The sequence below is a fragment of the Lolium rigidum genome, chromosome 3 (assembly GCF_022539505.1).
Source record: "Lolium rigidum isolate FL_2022 chromosome 3, APGP_CSIRO_Lrig_0.1, whole genome shotgun sequence".
NCBI classification, from domain to species: domain Eukaryota; kingdom Viridiplantae; phylum Streptophyta; class Magnoliopsida; order Poales; family Poaceae; genus Lolium; species Lolium rigidum.
The window spans coordinates 177,429,036-177,451,143 of record NC_061510.1 but is presented as its reverse complement, the minus strand read 5'-3'; positions in this window follow the sequence as shown (position 1 = coordinate 177,451,143).

Sequence of the window (22,108 nt, the reverse complement as noted above, 5' to 3'; positions counted from 1 at the left end):
AGTGGGGCCCACCTTGAAGCCAGTGGGCTGGCCCAATAAGCACGTGGGTCCCACTTTCCTGTTACCGGGCCGGTCCAGTTACTGTGTGGGGTCCACCTTAAGCAATTGGGCTGGCCCAATAAGTAAGTGGGCTGGCCCAAAATAAAAGTGGGTCCCACACTACAGTAAGTGGGCCGGCTCACTATGTTGTAGGCCCCTGGTCGTTTGACTAGTCAACTTCCATTCTGGGCCAGCCAAGTTAGGCTTATGAGAAGGCTCATTAAATTTCACGAGCCTAAAATCTGATATCAATGATATACACAATTACATACACAAATAAAATAACTAGGAAAATTACAAGGCAATTAATGTGCCCAAATAAAAAATTACATATAATCATGGAGGGCTTTTATTAGCATCATCAATAACACACTGATATTTGGCAATCGCCTTGATTGAATCTTGTGTACTGTTTGTCAACATATCGGCTATAGATCTTAAAGCAGCAACCCCATGTCTTTCATACAGTACAACCTTGAGATATTTACTGTTTTATCAAAGGAATGGTCTAGGTTGACGGCTATGAGAGGATGCATCACAAGAAAGATCAGAATTTTTTGTGGGCCACTCTAGAGATGAAGATTTCTTCATCACAACTGCATTCTGATAACAATGCAAAAAAAGTTAAACGATGAACTATGCAAACATGTATTAAGCATTGTCGATATGAAATAGTCACAAGTACTAAGCATAAACTTACATTATATCGTTGCATAGGCTCACCACGAAACCTTTTGTGCCCTCTATATTCTACTAAGGACTTCTTCATTACAACTGCATTCTAGTAATATTGCAAACATAGTTACAACAGTGAACTATTCAAATATGTATTATGCAATGTAGATATAAGATAATAAAAAGTTGCATAAATAAGCACAAGACACGTGTGAAACTTGTACTAAGCACAGACTTACATCATAATGTTGAACATGGTCGCTACAGATCCTTTTTTGGCGACTATCTTCTAATGATGACTGCTTCATTACAACTGCATTCTAGTAATATTGCAAACATAGTTACAACAATTAACTATTCAAACATGTATTATGCAATGTAGAGATCAGATAACAGCATGTAGCAGAAATAAGCATAAGATAAGATATGATACATGTACTAAGCACATACTGGCTCGCTGCAGGTCCTTCTCTTACGTGTACTAGTCGTGGTCGACATGCCTGTCATTTTAGGTTCAGCCATCAGGTGAAATGATAATCCTTCTGCTCCATTGTCCCTAGTCTGTGTTTAGATATCACATTTAAGACCAAATCAGCTGGTTTCAAATAACAAAAAACTTGAGTTGCCAAATGAATAAGCTAATATTTACCAGATATCAGATTAAAACAAACTAGATGTTGCTTTGCATGAGATAACAATTTCAGATATTCAGATTTAGAGTAGCGAATGAATATAACTGTAATGGAAAATGTCATGTTCAAATCACCTTCGCAGTTGCTCCAAGACAAGTATATCAAGTAGGCATAAACATAATAAAGCGTGAATGGGATTGCTATGGCAGGGTTCTAAGTGTTAATCTCTTGCATAAGGAACAATGCGTATAGGTTATCGATAATAACGGAAGTAAACTGCCAAAATTACCAACCAAGAACTCAGATTCCAACCTTACCTAGCGTCCCCGCTGTTAATGTTGGATGTTCTAACAAGAGGTTTGCATGATCAATCCCTAGAAAAAATAACATTGACAAGTTAGTCTACGATGATACAAAGACCAGACATGCACGCAACAATAACTATACAAGTTGTGCGACAGGAGCATTCATGTATAAAAATAGCTATAAGCTAATGACGAGGTATAAGAGCAAGCAGATTGAAAATGCACATAACATGATTATAAAAGCAGTGTGAGAATAGCAAGCACGAGAAAACAGCTAGAGAAAACAGCTAGCGGCTAGCGGTGAGCTAATGACGTGGTATAAGAACAACCAGATTGGAAATGCCCATATCATGACTATAAAAGCAGTGCGACAATAGCATGCAGTACAAAAACAGCTGGGAGCAAATGAATGAGTATAAGGCTATAAATATATGGATGCACACAGGTGTCAGTAGAATGAACATGATGGTAGCGACCGGATAATGCTTTTGTACTGTACAATATTTAAACGAACTTCATGCGAAGCAACACATCAAGAAAGTTAATGGCATATGAGATCTGCAAATAACTATACAAAACATGGCTAAAGAAACACCGCGATCTAACGGGCCAGAGTACTTACCAAGCTGCGGCAGGGTGGACGGGGGTGGCAGCTTGCATTCCAGCGGCGGCGAACGCGGGAGACGATGAATCGACCCTGTTTTAGGAGAAGCGGGCGTTAGTGAAGCAGATATGGTTGGCTGGCAAGGGATTCGGTGAAGTTGATACAGCCGCTGCGCCGAGGTAGTCGGTGGAATAGATCGGCTTCTGTGGAGGGGGGCTGCGGTGAAGTAGACCCGGTTCCTTTGGAGAGGATCCGGTGCGTCGACAGGAAAGGCGTTGATTGCTACGTTGTGGATGAGGTCGGCGGTGAAGCAGGTCCATCGGTGGCGAGGGCGGCGGGGGAGCGGATCCGGTGGGTGGACAGCCAACACGATCAAGGCTACGCTGTGGAGGAGTATGCCGGCGGTGAAGCAGATCTAGTACTGTAGAGAGTCAGAGCTTTGGCGTGTGAGAGTATTTTTGAGCGAATGGGGCGAATGGTTGGTGGGTGGGTGTGGGCCTGTGGGGAGGGTTCGGGATCTAGGAAAGATATTTCATTGTTGCCGAATGAGCCCTCCATGGTCGGTGGGTTGTAGCTTCCGGACCAGGGTTAAGAGGGTAAAACTGGTCACGGGATTTTCGAATGGATGCGGTGGGATCAAGGTTTTAAATAGCACGCAATTTCACCGGTTTTAGCGCGCAATAGCAGATTTGGACCCTCCACGTTATATTTGACTGAAAATGGTCGCTACAGTGCTAAACACGAAATAACACGCTAAATCGTGCTAAATCGCGCTAAAACACATAACACGTAGCGGCGCTAAAACGTTTAGCTACAAAAAACAAAGGTCCAAAACTGCATGCCAACCCATCCGCCCAAAAGTCCAATTTCCCCAACAAAGCTAAATACCTAAAGCCCGTATACGTACGGCAAAACCTAGCCTAAATCCCAGTTTAGCAATTCCGCATGGAAGCGACGGTGGTGGCTGCCTCTTCCAGCGTGACGTCAGCGTCCGTTGCTTCCTCCCAAAGGGTTCCGTCGGCTACTTCCTCCGGCTCGGATGTCGGAGACGCCTTAGGAAAATCACCCACCAGGTTAGAGCTGACTACAACCTCCTCCTCATCATGATTTGTAGATGCGTAGATGTATTGAACTATTGATGTTTAAATGACCAGATTGGTAGTGTACAAGCTATCCTGCGATTTGTAGATGAGCCATGCATTCTTCTTCCGATTCGGAATGAGTGCTTTCACCTTTGTTGTTGCCTTCTTGACTCTAAATCATAATGTTAGTGTGTGTTAAAAAATGTTGTCTTTAATTTGGTCCTGGGAATATACTTTGAACGATCTGGTTATGCAATTTGTCAGCTGGATAAGATTTTAGTTGCCGAAATCCTTAACATTTGCATGTATTTTTGCAAAACGCTATTTTATATATAGCGCGCTATAGCACGCTATAACGTGCATAGCATTTGGAGAAGGTCCTCGCTAAATGAAATAGCACGCTATTTAAAACCTTGGGTGGGATGCTTTGGCGCGCATCCAAAATTTTCAGTTTCAAGCGACGAGCAGAACGACAAAAATAATGTTCTTCCCCAGGGAGCTCTCATTTCTTCCTCTTCTCTTTCTCTCTCGAGTCTCTCCCACTCCCCCGGCTCCTTTCCCCTTCTCTCCGGCAGCCTCGCCGGCCGGAGATGAGGCTGACTTCTCTCTGTATATCGTACACCCTATGATCTAAATTAATTGATTCAACTTTTCTTAGACATGTATGTATCTAGAGTAAAAACATGTGTGGATACATCCATATTTAGATAAGCAAAGTTGATTCAGCTAATTTGGATCCGAGGGAGTTGGTGTTGTTGTACGCTTAGATCTAGTGTTTTCCATGAGGAGAATGGCGCAATGCAGTCGGGATCTCGTCATCGGCTTCAGATCTGGCCAATGGTGAATCTGGCGGATCAGATCTGGCGGATCTTGCCGGCCAAACCCCGATCTGGTGCCATCAAGGTGATGGCGCTAATGGTGAGGCTTGCTTTGGTCAGTGCTTCAGATCTGGCCAATGGGGAAGTCAAGCTGCTAACGTTCACAAGCTCGGGGAATACGACGGCATCATCCGTCTTGCCCGTGCACATCTTGGCCTTTCAGCGGCCCTTCTCAGAGCCAATATACCGTTACTGAGGCCCTTCTTCTCCTTCGTCCTGGCGACTACCGGCGACACCGTCCCAAGTGGTGCGTCCCCGGCGACGGAGTTGCTGGAAAGGATGCGAAGCAGAGATATGATGTGCGGTCGAGAAGGACTCGATTGATTTTCTTCTATATGTTTTGGGGTCCTTTTGTAAAGTTGCAGGTCCTATTAGTTATTGTCTAGTTCTTTCGGACCTCTATGTAATTTTTTGGACTAGTTTCCATTGCCACTGATAAACTTGAATTTTGACAAGTTCACGTGAAAACAATTCCTTTGCACATATGGCCTATCATGTATGAACATTCTTGAGATTCAAACTATATGTAATGGCCAACACTTCTGCAAGGGGGCTCGTTGTAATGTCCCAGGTTTAGAGACGATCGAGGGGTAGATTTTAGAAAGGGATGTGCATTGCATAGTAAATTCTGGGGAAATTTCGCGCTTTTTAACAAAAACTGCATCGAAGGGGAACAAGTTTCTCTCTCGACACCTTACAGGGTTAGGGTTTCGAGAGTGCGACAAACTTGTTTCTCACTTCACTAGTTTAGGGTTTTGAGAAGAGAGGGGAGAGTTCACATGATTGAATTCTAAATGTTATGACATGATTGAATTCAAACCAAGGTTGAATTTGAATTTCAAATTCAAACATTACATAATTACTTAAATAATTCAATTGAGGAAATTCATTAAGTAAATGATCAACAATAAATAAGATGAACAATTATATTAAAGTAAAGCTCATTAGAGAAAACTTTGAGCTTTATTGAGTAACACACAAGATACATTGTCTTTACATTATTCATAAGGGAAATAAATGAATTACAACACATTACATAAATGGGCAGAATAAAAGAAAGAAAAATAAAGAAAAATTACAATTTAATGATCCTAGACTAAATACTACAAGATCATCTTCATTTGATCTTGAATGTGATGAACTCCAAGTCCATTTTGATCCATTCTTGATCCCCGCACAAAATCACGTAAAAGAAGAACAAATTATGCCAAGTGGCAAAGCCACTTGGCAGATTAGAAAGAAGTTAAAATGGTGGATAATATCACAGCTCTGCCGAGCTGATCCACACCAAGCCAGGTTCACAGGATCTGGTGTACACACACACACAAGCAGCACACACAGCAGGTGTGCATGCTCACCACCAAGCCACTGCTTGTGCATGTGGCACAACACACACACAGCATCAGTGAGTCACCCAAAGTAACCAGACCAAGCTGTCGACCAGGGAGAGCATATGAGCACCATATATAACCTTTACAGTGCTCAAACCCTAGCCATTTGTTCATCCATCGACAGCAGCAGTGGTAAGTTCATCAAGAACAGCCAAGAACACCAAGAACAGATGAACAGCTAGAGCTGTTCCATCTATTCACAATCACCAGAAATTAAACCAAGACTTCAAGCTTGCTAGGAGGAGCAGGGCAAGCAAAAGACCACCAGTAAGCAAAACCTCTACACCAACACTCATTTTCTAGGAGCTGGAGTGAGGTATACCACACAAAAGCCTGAGCAAGATCATATCTTGCTCATAAATAAGCATATCATGCATCACAGAAGCACAGGAGGGTAGAATACCCAGTGTGTGTCATCATCTGGCTAGCAAGCCATGTGGTGCAAGCATAGATGGGTAAGATCACTAGGTAAACATCCTATGGGAACAACAGCTTATGCAAATCCATGCATAACTAGAGAAATCCAGCCAAGAATGAAACCATAGCTAACCTAATCCACACACTTAGCACCTACAGCTAGCTAAGGCCATCAGACATTAGACAAATCATTGTCTATTTGATTTCAACATCAAAAGCTACCGGAAATCCAATAAATGAATCACCGGACAACATTTGGTAAGCAACAAAGCAAGCCATCGGATAGGGGAGCCATCCCGGGGCAGCACTTGTATACCGCCAGAGGTCACCTCAACCCTTAACCAAATCCCAGCAAAGAAACCATGCACAGATATCATCACCCAGTAGGGTTCAAAAGGAGGGTTAGGGTACACAACCAGGTGTTGGCATCCATCTAACCCTACCAAATCCATTGAGATGATCATCACTGAATCTCAGTTCACATCATTTATCCATCTAATCAAGCAAGGATAAACAGATAAATGAAACAGACAAGCAATTGATGCACCAGAGTCTTGCCAATAATCAAATGGATCATGACAGGCATCAATTGATGCTTAAGCAAGCAACAACACACACCAGAGCCAGGCCCGTGTGATACACAAGAGAGCAACAAGTGAGGCACAGACACCAAAGGGCAGCTGTTTCAAGCAACTGGTGATCATATGAACACAAGAGGCTTGATAGAGCATGCTACTGCATACTAGAACTCATTCTAGGCAATTCACATATAAACAGATAATTACATAACTGAACAATTGCCTCACAGATAAGAGCATCAGGCTTTATAATTGTATCCTGAAGCACATCAAAGGCTTGATGGACCAAAGGATCACAATATACAAGATAAGCACATGACAATTTATCACTGAATCACACTGCTAAGCCAACAGTACAGCTCAATGGAGCATAATCATGAATCTGAACTCAATGGACCAGCCCAGAGGCACTGGCACTTGCAAGTATGCAAGGATTAACCACCACAATCAAGCCAGGGACAAGATTAAGCACACACAGGATGCCCTAGTGACAGTAAGAATGAATAGGTGCATGCCATTAAGCCATGAGCATCACTGATGCTCATGAGCAATCACAGGAGGGCCACGACCGGAGATGAAAATGAACGAAATAGCTAGGAAGCACGTAAGCATGGTAATCACAGCAGTAAGCTAAGCATAGCAGATTCACAATAGAACAAGCAACATAAGCTATGGCCATGGCAGTAGAGCAACCACAGCAGCTAGCCAGAAGCGCCGCAGTAGCACACACGCGAGCACAGCAAGCACAAGCAGTAGAGGCAGGCCAGCGGCGGGGCTAGTCGAACAGGAGCAGATGCAGCAGAGGGAGAGAGAGAGAAAAGAGGCGTAGAACACTCACCGGTGAGGTGAGCCAGCGAACACGGCCGTGGCGGCCACGACGGCACACGCCGGCGAACGGCGGCGCCAGCCAGGCCAGGCCGCGGCGGAGAAGCAACACCAGCACCACCACGGCGAGGCTCGCGGTGGCGATACGGCGCCTGAGGCGCCAGGAAGAAGCCCACGGCTTCTCCAGCGCACGGCGGCGATGAACGCCGAAGAGCCCGGCGCACTGGAGGGTCGAGGTCGAGCGAACAGGAACGCGAGCGTCAGATCGACGCGGACCACCGTGTCCGCCGTCGAGAGGCGGTTCAGATCCACCTAACCTCACCGGCGGCGACGGCCGGAGTTGGTCGGGGTAAATCGATGAAGGGGGCGGCGACGCAGGGATCGCCAGAGCCCGTGAGGGCTAGGGTTCGTGCGCGAGTGGGGGAGAAGGGGTCGGTGCGACCGACCGAGCCACTAGTGGCTCGGGTTAGGGTTAACCCGCTGGGCCGCACTGACAGGGGGCCTGGGGGCAATTCAGTCAATTCATAAATCCAATAAATACAGTAACTTGGAAATTATATAAGAAATGCTTAATAGCTCTAAAAAAATAATTAAAAATATGAAAATAGATCAGCATAAAATTCTCTATCATAATAAAATACAAAGGGGAATTTTTGAAGACAATTAAGAATGAGCCTTAATTTGAGGATTTAAATAATCATTTAAATCACACATATAATTTTCAATAATAAAAATAAGTCCATTAATGCCTTTGGACTTTAAAACACCTTGACAACATTTCAAGGTTGGATTTACCCTAAATCAAGTATCTCTAAGATGTTCTTAGTATCTAACCTCTCATAAAATAAAAACGACATCGGAAGGGGGGGAAACAAACCCTAAAACTGGAATCATGCATTATTGCTTCTTTAAACATTGCCCTTATCGGACAATGATGCTATTTTTCAGAACAAGAGGACAAGGGTCAGTCCATACCTTCCAACTGCAGAACTTTGCAGTGTTCAGGCAAGTTCATCACTTGCTCATGTCATTTGAGTATTTCTATCAAATTACTTGCAAAGTATTATGGTTATCACTATTGCACAAAAATCAAAACCACTACTTTCATAACTATGAATATGGCTAAGTGGTGGGCAATGGAACCATGGATTGTGTTGATATGGTGGAGGTTCCATTGCACGGGCTTGTATCCATCTAGGATTAAACAACAAATGTCGCCAGTGATTCTTGTGCCGTAATATCCGTGTTAACCATAAGATCCGGAGTGGGACGGAGTAGTCAAGAGTGTTTCCACCTCTCGTTCATCAACGGATGCGCTTTACCGTAGACACTTGTATCCGTCAGGGCAAGCGGTGGGCTGGGGAAGCCTTAAGTCCCCACGGCATAGTCCGTAGACACTTGTCGCTCGAAGTGCAAGCGGTGGGCTGGGGAGGCCTAAAGTCCCCACGGTATTGCGGTCTATGATGGGTTGCAGCTACCGGCGAAGGAGTTTGGTTCGATCCCAAACCGTTGTCGTGGTCGGGGTCCATCCTTAAGTGGTATAAGAGGACCGACGAGGACCCGGGGTCGGGGTATGCAACAAAGGGTGGGTGTTCGAGGTAGCGGAGGAACATGATTGGCTAGACCTTATACCGGGCCTCACACCGAAGGAAGTGTGGACGGGAAAGCTGCCCGGTTGGCACCAAGGTTAAGATCTCTTATGGGTAAAGCAACACACCTCTGCAGAGTGTAAAGAACTCGTGACTCGTCACTCCCTGTTCCGGGATTGAGGAACTGCGAACGCGGCCGGAAAGGAGCTCCATGAAGTTCTAGTAAACCGGTGAAGGCTGACGGACATAGCTCTTTGAAATAAAAGCAATCTATTGAAGAAATGTTTATCAAAACTTGCATTGGTATTAGACTTTCTGGTCTAATATCGTAGCTAGTGCATTAAACACCTCTTATCTATAATGAACTTGTTGAGTACGCTCGTACTCATACCACTCTTAAACCCCATGCTTAGATTGTCTGAACCATCTGGAGGAGGACGACGACAACCATGATGGAGCCGAGATCATCGGCTACGAGGAACCAGACCTCTCAGGAGGAGTGGAAGGCGTAGACTACATCATAGTCTATGGATCCGGAGAGGCTTCCGGAGGAGAACAAGCCTAAGGATATCAGGAGGAGTAGTAGTAGCCGAGCAGCGCGAACTCTTACTATTTAGCCGCTCGTTTAAATAAATGTTTAGTTTAATGAGACAATGGTATTGTAAGTTAAGTTGGGTTCGCCCCGAACCCGGGAGTTATCCTCTCGTAACCCAAGAGGAGCTCCAAGACGACTTGTGTATGTATATTGTAATAATATGTGAATGAGTTATGGACCTTGCTATGTTCCGTTGTACTACTCGAGGGATGTGATATTTGCGGAATGGTACTTCGCGAATGTTATATCAACGACCGGCATACTACAACATGCGGTGGTATGCGGTGGTCACCACAGTTGGTATCGAGCAAAAGCTTTGACCTTAGGTTGGAACCTAGTAAATGGGACTAAAACGTTAGGAGTCAAATAGGATTAGTAAAGAGTTCTCTAAAAATATGGTGTATATTCAATTGAGAATACAACAATCATATCTTTTAGTGCGATAATTCTTTATTATCTCTATTATGATGCATTATTACTAATCTCATAATCTTTCTAATTCTACAGCCAACATGGCAAGTTCACGACCGGGAAGAAACGTGAAAGTTATGGATTCAACGCCGAACGAGTACCGGGGAGGACCGGCGGATATCCTACGTAGCCATGTTACTAGAATTTGGGTGCGATCCCGGATTCCGAGTAAAGAAGTACATGTTTTATGATGGTCCGGTGTTGGCCAAGTGCAGAGTAGGACTGCGACTTCCCGAATCTTTGGGATTGAGCGTAGTCATGCCAGCTGGGGAAGCAAGGACAACCAATACAGCCTACCATATAGCTGTTATGAGAGCCATAACAGACATTCGGGAGCATAAGACGAAAGCGCTTATGGGTTCCGAATTCACCCACATTCCTCATATGGAGGAGGATAATGATCCCATGCTGAACCATTTCAAATATGCCAAAAGTAAACCCGCTGAAGCAGCCAAATATATGGATAACAGCCGTAACTTCATATCATTACTCTTTCAGTTGAATAATCATCTGATAGGAGCTATTGATACGATGCTTGAGGAGTTCACTGAACCCAAGGAGGAGAGTAGGGGCAAAGAACCTATGGAGAATGTGGTACACACACCAGTTTATTCAGCTGGTGACTACATCAGTTTTGATCCACTTGCACGTGAACCTACACCGGTTACACCTGGGAACTATCTGGGTAGTTCCTATGGGGGATACGAAGGCGGCGAGGAATCCGGAAACAATCAGCGTTCCGAGACTCCAATCGAGAATTCCAGGGGTTGGCGTTGGGGAGATGATACGGGAACCCATAGTACTACTGCGTATTATGATGGAGAGATGAATGATGACGCAACAACCCAGAACCAGAGCTATTGTAACATCCCAAATTTCAAATAAAGGAAGAAGAACAATTTCAATTATCCAAAATTGAGAACCAACAAAAACTTTTACTTGCATATAGTACCCTGCATAGGACTTGTGCATTTTGAGTGCTATGCCATGATGTTTGTTACTTTGTGTTTGTGATGAACTCTAAAACCCTAGAGTGATCAAGTGATCATCATAAATTAAATACCTCAAAAAGAGAAAGAAATCAAATATCACAAAAACCCTAAAAACCCTAATATAAGGTCTATGTCATTTTTGGTAAATCTGATCTTAGACCCATTTGATCTTCACCAATAATTGTGTTATGATATTAAAGAGTGAATACAACTTTGAGAATCAAAGATTTACTTTTCAAACCATTTTCAAAATTTAAAACATGATCACATATGATCATGGTCATTTCTGACTTTTATAGTCTGGTACCTACTTTGAGCCTATCTATTTCAATTTTTCCAAACCAAACAAATCCAACTCTTGGCATGTCATCCAAGTACTCAACAAGGTGAACAACTTCTGTAAAGATCACCATATCAAATTCATCATGGATCAAGAGAGAGAAGCATGCCAAGATGAGACTTTGAAACATATGTAACAATCTCCAATTTTGAAATGTGATCAAACCAGGACACCACTTGCTCACCACTTGACCTAGAATTGACCACAAGACCCTCCTACACCAAACCCATGCCTTGGAACCCCCTGGACACGACCAAACACGTCCTAGCCATGGCCATGCCGGCCACGTCGCCCACGACACGCCTCCCTCTCTTTCTCTTCACCATCGCCACGGCCACCATGTCCAACGCGTCGCCCATGATCCCGAGGAGATCGCCCGTACCCGCCGTTGGTCGAGGAGACGCCGACAAGCCCCGGACGACGCGCGCCCAGGACGCCCCAGGTACGCCGCCAACGGCATGGCGACGTCACCCAGTGCACGGACACGTCCACGCGGCGCTCGCCAGATCTCGCCGTACCCGACCATATCCGCGCGCCGTAGTACCTCTCTCGCCACGCGGAGCTCGCCGGACACGCTCACGTCACCCCTAGCGTCTACCGCCGCCGGAGAGGAAGCTTCCTTCCGCCACGGCCGCGGCAGTACGCGGACGCGCCCGACCGTCGTACGCCCCCATTTGCCGCGCCGTTGACGCTCGCAGTACCGCCTTGACGTGGTGAACACGACCCCGTCGTCGCTTAGCCCCCTAGCTCACCGGAGACGCCGCGCCCTTGTCGACTTGCCGCAGCACCCACGGCACCCCTCACGCCCTATAAAAAGAGACCTCCCCTTGATGATCCAAACACACCACCAGCTTCCTCTCTTCTTCCTTGACCTCCCCAAGCACCTCGCCATGATCGATTAGCCACCGCCGCCGCCCAATCGACGCCTCACCGCCGCGGAAGCCCCGCAGCAATCGCCGGAGAAGGAGGCCGCCCCCGACGACGCCGGCTGCTGCAGTGCCGCTTCGCCGTCGTCCACAACCTCGTCGAGCACATTGCCCAACCCTAGCTGGAGCCACGGTGAGCCTCCGACCCCCTACCGCCGCCGTGCCAGTGAACCCATCTCGCCGGAGACGACGATGGCCCAGTGCCGTCCGATCTCATTCTAATCCAACGATCCACTTTAAAACATACCGTTTCGGCTATTATGAGTCGCTGACGGGTGGAGCCCACTGTCAGGCGGCCCGCGCGTGCACAGATGCGTGGTGGGCTGGCCTTGGGCTGTTTTTAAACGTTTCGGCCCACTTAGCTTTCCCGCGTAGCCCAGTAATTCAAATTCGATTTATCCAAATCCATTTAATTTCAATACTGGTTCCAACTTAGAAATTCAATAGATTGAAATTGGCTAAACCAAATTTGATGAACTTTATGTTGTTGGAAAGCTAAGAAAAAGATCTAACAAATGCCACTGGCCCCATGGTCAGATTCTTGGTGGAATAAATGTGATAAAAATAACAAGACAGGGACTTTTACTTATTCAAATAATTATTAAAAATCAACCAAAATAGATATTAAGTTAATTCCAACTCTAGTAGCTCACATTTGACTTACACTAATTGTTTCTGCAAGAAAATGGTGTGGTCACTTTGCATGATCATGCCCTAGTTTAATTAATGGATCATTTGACTAGTTTAACTAGTTGATATTATCCAAAACTACTAAAGTAAATCATGTGAAGTTGTATACTTCATTTAAACTTGTCTCACATAAATTCATGGGATGTTTGGACCCCTGGTTTCAAACTCTCTTATATGAATTACTTGAGATTTAAATCAAATGTAGTGTTATTTAAATAGTATGAGGTGGTCTACCTCATTTAAATCATTTTCTCCAATAATGATGATGAATGGTTGACTTGGGTCAACATAGGATTCATGTATTGCTGAGGAGAAATTAAATCTTAAGAAGATTCAATGAGAGGAAATTATTTCCCAAACACCATATGAACCTTACTTCTCACATATGAATAAGAGGAAATCTTTTTCCTCAAGTCACCCACCAATACACTTACTTATTTTATGTGTGTGCTTAGTATAGTTTGTGTGAAGTAATGATGTGTTTAGATTAGCCTTTGAGCTTGTTTGGTGATTATACTTCGTATTCAAATTTAGACGCTAGCACCGGAGATTATCAAGAGGAAGGAGAATTCTACATTGAAGAAGAAGGAGAAAACCTAGAGAACTACCAAGGCAAGATAATACTCTTGCAAAGTGCAAAGCTCACCTTGAGCAAGGCACCATGATTCTTACTTCTCTTTATACAAGTCTATCTTATGTGTACACCATACAAGTTCTACTTGTTGTGTTTTCCAAGGATGAACTAAAATTGGGATAGAGAACGAGATTACTAGATGAGAAGAGATAGCAAAGCAAAGTAGCCCCCCTCATGATTAGTGCTAGTGCTAAAATACTAAAATTTGACTATATTAGATGGGAGCATGTGAATGGTTGATTTTGAAACCTTGGAATGATGAAGCATTCCATTGAAGAGTTTGAAGTTGAAGGTGAACAAGAGAAGATGGTGATTTTTGATAAAAACCTGATATTGGTTTGAATGCGATACCTTTCCAATTTTTTTGAGTACCCCCACAATACCTGATTATGGGTAGGGCTTAACTGGAAGTTTATAGATTTTAGTATGAGTTCCCTCTAAACACACATCATAGGGGTTATGCTGAGGCTACCTCCGTTGTTGAGAAAGGATGTGAATTGAGGTGAAATTGTACGGCCAAGCCCTGTGCAGTTCCCAGGTTAACGGTTGGTTTTCACTGGGAGGCCAAGCTCATGGGGAGAGGTGCTCATACTAGGATGTGTAAGTGAAAGGTTATGGTTGATGATCCGCGTATTGTGTTACGGTGACTCGGAGTTATTCCGACGGATGAAATCAAATGTTGTGGCACAAGTGTGCAACCTCTGCAGAGTGTAAACCTATTCGAATAGCCGTGTCCACGGTTACGGACGGTTGGAAAGGCCATACAGTTTCCGGTGTCGGATTTTCGAAAGCTTTAGTAAATATGAATGGTGACTTGGTGACTCTTTGGGCTTTGAACCAATGATGTGGGAATGACACTAATGTTCCCACTTAAGTTAGTTAGTACATGATCCAAGCTTGTGAACTAAAATTTTGGCTTATGCAAATTAAATTAGAGTTTAGTTTCTTTAATGGGCATTTTACAATAGTATTAGTTTGCAAGTACTTGAAGTACTTACGGCTTTGTCCCTGGCTATTCAAATGGCCGGAGTACGAGGAGGAACGGAACTATCATGAGGATGACCAGCAGGACGCCTACGACAACTAGGGGTTTCGACGTCAAATGTTGGCCTCGTGGACTAGAGAGTCCCGTTACTATTACGCTTCCGCTATGTATGAACTTATGTATGTTGTTGATTTGGAAATCAACTATTTGTGTAATATGAATCATGTGATTCAAGATTGTATGACACTATGGCTTGTAATAAATAATGACTGTGATATTCGACTATTATGCCTCGCAACAACATTATCCTGGGATTGCGATGAATGACATAATAGGCATCTGGACTTAAAAATCCGGGTGTTGACAAGTTGGTATCAGAGCCCTTATTTGACCTTAGAAGACCCTAGTTAGAATGGACGTTCATGAAAACTTAACTTTGAAATCAAATGAAGTAAATATTTGTGAAAATTTACTCGCATTCTTGCCTTTGAGACTATTTCGAAATTTGATGAATAATGTGCTCTTCTAAATTGAATCTACCTAAAATTTTGCCACACTTGTTCACTCTCTAACTTACTCAACCTTTTCGCTTTCAGATGGAGCCCAATGAACCCATCAACGCGAAGTTCTATCAGCTCGGGAACGGTGGGAGCCTCGTGTTCGAACATGACCTCACCGCTGTCTCAGCTTTCCTTGGTCGACTTCCCCCTGAGTTCCACGGAATTCAGGTGAACGATCAGCCCGGTGGAGAACTCCAGTGGATTATCACTGCAGATGTGCGAGGCACGATGGAGTCTCCTAACCAGGAGAGGATTCTGTTCTCATTCCGTGAGAGCAACTGGCTCGACGGACTAGCGAGAGCTCTTCAGGAGGCATTGGCACGCCTCTGCGGACGGAATGTGGTACGCCTGCTTGCGTCCCGCTTCGCTCACCTAGTGAGGCGTGATGCCTCAGGAGCACCCATGACTCTGCAGTCGCACCCAGAGCTGCGACACCACGCCGAGCACCTAGACTTTATGCTGTATCATACACAGCAGGATCTAGACAACGCCCGGGTGTACGCGAACCAGACGCACATCGCCCTGGCCACCCATGGAGATGCTATCAAGATGCTATCCAGAGATCGCAACAAACTTCGCCTAAGGTGCGCGAAGAAGGATGCCACCATCACACGCCTTCGCGCTCAGATAGCGTCACTTGAGGCCACGGTGAAGGCTCGTGGAGGAGCAGATCCAGGAGATGGAGGAAGACGAAGCGGGTATCGATATTCGTGGAGGAGGAGCCTTCCCGAGTGACGATGACGACTTCGAGGAGGACGAGTTCACCGAGGAGGAGGACTACGCTTTTCCGGAGCCGAGTCCTGATGACGTCGTTCCTATCGATGTGGAGGACGAGGGTAGCTGCACTTGAGCACTGATGTAGGCATGAGTTGTATCCCGACCTTTGTATCGTAGCATGTGAAATGGTTCTTAAAACCATTGGAGTGTTGAAATGTTAGTTATGAATGAATGAATGTTTGTGTGTGTCATCCAAAGCATTCAAGTTTTTACAAGTTTTTGAACTTATTCAAAATGAACCATAGAATTTCCCTCTTACCTTATAATCTAATGTATATTCAGATGGCCCCTCCCAATCGCAACAACAACGATGCTATGATGCAACTGCTGCAAACCCTGCTGGCCGACAGGGAGACTGAAAGGGCTGAACGTCAAGCCAACATCACCGCACTGCAAAACCTCGCAACCCAAGGCCATGGGAATCATGATCATCCCGGATCCAAGCTCAAGAACTTTCAGAATACCAACCCTCCGGTGTTCAGCAAGACGGAGGAACCCCTCGATGCCGATGACTGGCTTCAAACCATGGAAAACAACTTGGAGGTAGCGGGAGTAGAACCCAACGAGATGGTTCTGTTTGCCACTCATTACCTCGCCGGACCAGCCCGAGCCCGGTGGATTAGCACACGTGCCATGAATGGAGGTCAGCTCATGACTTGGGCAGACTTCAAGCTCAAGTTCAAGCAAGTACCATGTACCCCCGGGTCTTATCAAGAAGATGAGGGATGAGTTCCGTGAACTGAAGCAGGGTCGCATGACGGTGGTAGAATACCGCGACAGGTTCCTCACCCCGTCAAGGTACGCCCCGATGAGACCGACACCACCGAGAAGAGGCAGGAGAGATTCCTGAACGGACTGCATGATGAGCTGCAGACCGTTCTCGTCAACATCCCCTTCGCTGACCTCGAAGCCCTTGTTGACTCCGCCATCCAGATGGAGGGCAAGCTGAACCAAGCCAATGAGAACCGTAAACGTCGCATGATGCACCAGAGTGGGCCTAGCAATGCCCCGAAGTATCGCCCCGCGCTCAAGCGGAGGTTTCACTCCGAGGAACAACAACAAGCCCCCTATGCAGAACTCGCGCTCCGGTTATCAGAACCGGAGTGGAGGAAATTCCAGGCCAGGAGGCAACACCAACAACTACAATAACAACAACAACTTCAACCGCGCTCCGCCCAGAGCTCTCAACAACAACAACAACAACACCAACACCGCCCCAAGGACTGGAAGCAACGCCATTCCGGTCGCAACCAAGGACAAGTCCACTATCACTTGCTATGAGTGCGGAGTGGTGGGGCACTACTCCAACGAGTGTCCCAAGAGACTCGCCAAGCTCGCCGGCAACACCGCTGCACCTGCTCGGCAGCAACGCCGCGTTTCCACCGGAAAGAAGTTCGCCCCCAACAACCCCAATAACCGCAACGGCCGCCTCTTCCACATGAATGCCGAAGAAGCCCGGAAGCACCAGATGTTGTATCGGGTATGTTTCCTGTCAACTCGCACCTGCCGAGTGTTGTTTGATTCCGGAGCATCTCATTCTTTTGTCACCGAAGACTTTGCATCAACAAGTAAAATTCAACCCCTCGGCTTGAAACATGTCATGATAGTTCAAATTCCCGGATCAACCACTAAAGCCGTAAAATTTTGTAAAAATGTACCCATCAGAATTCATGAAGTAGAGTTCTATGCCAATTTGATAATTTTGGGAACCAAAGGTTTGGAAGTAGTACTGGGAATGGATTGGATGGCGAAACACCATGGAATGATTGACTGTGCCAAGAAAGCCATCACCATGACCAGTAGCACCGGTATCTTAGTGGAACATGTCTCTGAACTGCTACCTAGAAAGTTTACCTGCAACCAGAGCGTAGCCAAGCCAACTCTGGATCAAATCAGGGTCGTTTGTCGATATCCTGATGTGTTTCCGGATGGTTTACCCGGTATGCCCCCGGACCGGGATATCGAGTTTATCATCGAGTTAATTCCCGGAACCGGACCTATAGCCCAGAGAGCCTACAGTATGAACCCAGCAGAGCTTGTGGAGCTGAAGAAGCAACTGGATGAACTGTTAGCCAAAGGTCTGATTAGACCAAGTGCGTCACCTTGGAGATCACCTGTTCTATTTGTGGATAAGAAGGATGGTGCCAGTCGTTTATGTACGGACTATCGTAAGCTTAACGATGTCACCATCAAGAACAAATACCCTTTACCGAAGATAGAAGATTTGTTTGACCAGCTGACCGGTGCCATAGTTTTCTCAAAGATTGATCTCAGGACTGGATACCACCAGCTGAAGATCCGAGCGTCGGACATTCCCAAAACTGCCTTTACCACCAGATACGGATTGTATGAGTACAATGTCATGTCATTTGGATTGACCAATGCCCTCGCTTATTTCATGAATCTCATGAATAAAATCTTCATGAACTTTTTGGATAAGTTTGTTGTCGTTTTCATCGACGACATTCTAATCTATTCCAAGTCTGAGGAAGAGCATGAACAACACCTAGAAGCTGTCCTAGAGACCCTGAGAGAGCATAAGCTGTATGCTAAGTTCAGCAAATGTGAGTTTTGGTTGAAGGAAGTTGGATTCCTGGGACATATCTTGTCTGCAGGAGGAATTGCCGTAGATCCCGCCAAGATCAAGACTGTTGCAGAATGGAAAGCCCCAACCACCCAGACCGAGGTCCGCGCTTTTCTTGGATTAGCCGGATATTACCGCAGATTTGTAGAAGGCTTCTCGAGTATCGCTCGACCAATGACCCAATTGTTGAAGAAGGATAAGAAGTTCGAATGGACGGACAAATGTGAAGAGAGTTTTCAACAACTCAAGCTTAGACTGACCTCAGCCCCAATTCTGATCATGCCGGACATCACCAAACCCTTTGATGTTTAATGCGATGCATCCAAGATTGGTCTCGGATGTGTGCTTATGCAAGAAGGCAAAGTGATATCTTATTTGTCCCGAGCAATCGAAGCAAGCATGAGCAGAACTACCCCACCCATGACCTCGAGCTCGCGGCTGTAGTTTTAGCACCGAAGGTGTGGCGTCATTACCTCATGGGTAATCGCCGCGAGATCTATTCGGATCACAAAAGCTCGAAGTATATCTTTACCCGTAAGGAGCTGAACATGAGGCAAAGAAGATGGTTAGAACTCGATTAAGGATTATGATATGGAGATCCACTATCACCCCGGCAAGGCCAATGTGGTAGCGGATGCGTTGAGTAGACTGCCGTGTCAGTTGAATTCAATGATAGCAGAAGAACAACCCAGCCCGTACCAAGAGTTTGAACAGTTTAGAATGGAGCTAGTCAGTGAAGGATTCTTAGCTAGCATGGAGCTACAACCTACCTTGATGGGACAGATCAAGGAAGCTCGAAGGGAAATGCCGGCATTGACGGAATCAAGACCCGGATAGTCGCGAGAAAAGCCCCGGGATTCACCGTAGATGAAGCCGGAGTTCTTTGGTACAAAGGACGTCTCCGCGTACCATCGGACTCAGACCTGAAGCAAGTCATTCTGAAGGAAGCCCATGACACCTTATACTCTATTCACCCCGGAGGTACCAAGATGTACCAAGATTTGAAGGAACAATTTTGGTGGCATGGAATGAAGAGGGAGATAGGAAGCTACATCGCCAAGTGTGATATCTGTCAGCGAGTCAAGGCAGAACATCAGCGACCCGCAGGACTGTTGCAACCCTTGCAGATTCCGGAATGGAAGTGGGACTCGGTAGGAATGGACTTTATCACAGGTTTGCCCAAATCCAAGCAAAGGCAACGACTCTATATGGGTAGTGGTGGATCGATTGACCAAAGTAGCCCATTTCATCGCCGTCAAGACCACCTACCAAGGACCAAAGTTAGCTGAGCTGTACATCTCCGGAATAGTCGCCCGCACGGAACCCCGAAGTCGATAGTGTCGGATAGAGGATCACAGCTCACCTCACGGTTCCGGCGAAAGTGCATGAAGGACTAGGAACCCGTCTCGAATTTCAGCACCGCCTATCACCCGCAGTACCGATGGACAGACCGAGAGAGTCAATCAGATTTTGGAGGACATGTTGAGAGCATGCGTACCGGAGTACGGATCCAAGTGGGAAGATTGCCTGCCTTACGCAGAATTCTCTTACAACAACGAGCTACCAAGCCGCCTGCAGATGGCCCCTTTTGAAGCTTTGTACGGAAGGAAGTGCCGTACCCCCGAACCGGCTCGGAAGTAGGAGAAAGCCAAGTCTTTGGACCAGATGTTCTTCGTGAAGCCGAGGAGAAGGTGCACCAAATCCGAGAGTATCTCAAGACGGCGCGGTCAAGACGGAAGAGTTATGCCGACAAGAGACGCCGAGAGATGACCTTCGAGATCGGAGATTTTGTCTATCTCAAGGTATCCCCCCTGAAAGGAATGCAGAGATTTCAGCTGAAAGGAAAGCTTGCACCCCGATATGTCGGACCCTTCAAAGTTCTCAGTCGCCGAGGCGAAGTATCCTATCAATTGGAATTACCCGAAGAAATGTCTGCGGTGCACGATGTGTTTCACATCTCACTCCTTAGGAAGTGCCTGGAAGTCCCCGAGAAGACGGAAGTGTTCAAGAACATCGATCACCGTTCGGTAGATATCAACCAAGACCTGACATACCGCGAAGTGCCGATTCGCATCTTGGAAGAAGCATACCGAACCACCCGCACCCGAAGCATCAAGTTTCTGAGGATACAATGGAGCAACCATACCGAAGATGAAGCCACTTGGGAGCGAGAGGAAGATATGAAGAAGGAGTACCCAGATCTCTTTAGTACCTAATTTCTTTAAGATCTCGGGACGAGATCTTTTGTAAGGGGGAAGGGTTTGTAACATCCCAAATTTCAAATAAAGGAAGAAGAACAATTTCAATTATCCAAAATTGAGAACCAACAAAAACTTTTACTTGCATATAGTACCCTGCATAGGACTTGTGCATTTTGAGTGCTATGCCATGATGTTTGTTACTTTGTGTTTGTGATGAACTCTAAAACCCTAGAGTGATCAAGTGATCATCATAAATTAAATACCTCAAAAAGAGAAAGAAATCAAATATCACAAAAACCCTAAAAACCCTAATATAAGGTCTATGTCATTTTTGGTAAATCTGATCTTAGACCCATTTGATCTTCACCAATAATTGTGTTATGATATTAAAGAGTGAATACAACTTTGAGAATCAAAGATTTACTTTTCAAACCATTTTCAAAATTTAAAACATGATCACATATGATCATGGTCATTTCCGACTTTTATAGTCCGGTACCTACTTTGAGCCTATCTATTTCAATTTTTCCAAACCAAACAAATCCAACTCTTGGCATGTCATCCAAGTACTCAACAAGGTGAACAACTTCTGTAAAGATCACCATATCAAATTCATCATGGATCAAGAGAGAGAAGCATGCCAAGATGAGACTTTGAAACATATGTAACAATCTCCAATTTTGAAATGTGATCAAACCAGGACACCACTTGCTCACCACTTGACCTAGCATTGACCACAAGACCCTCCTACACCAAACCCATGCCTTGGAACCCCCGGACACGACCAAACACGTCCTAGCCATGGCCATGCCGGCCACGTCGCCCACGACACGCCTCCCTCTCTTTCTCTTCACCATCGCCACGGCCACCATGTCCAACGCGTCGCCCATGATCCCAGGAGATCGCCTGTACCCGCCGTTGGTCGAGGAGACGCCGACAAGCCCCGGACGACGCGCGCCCAGGACGCCCCAGGTACGCCGCCAACGGCATGGCGACGTCACCCAGTGCACGGACACGTCCACGCGGCGCTCGCCAGATCTCGCCGTACCCGACCATATCCGCGCGCCGTAGTACCTCTCTCGCCACGCGGAGCTCGCCGGACACGCTCACGTCACCCCCTAGCGTCTACCGCCGCCGGAGAGGAAGCTTCCTTCCGCCACGGCCGCGGCAGTACACGGACGCGCCCGACCGTCGTACGCCCCCATTTGCCGCGCCGTTGACGCTCGCAGTACCGCCTTGACGTGGTGAACACGACCCCGTCGTCGCTTAGCCCCCTAGCTCACCGGAGACGCCGCGCCCTTGTCAACTTGCCGCAGCACCCACGGCACCCCTCACGCC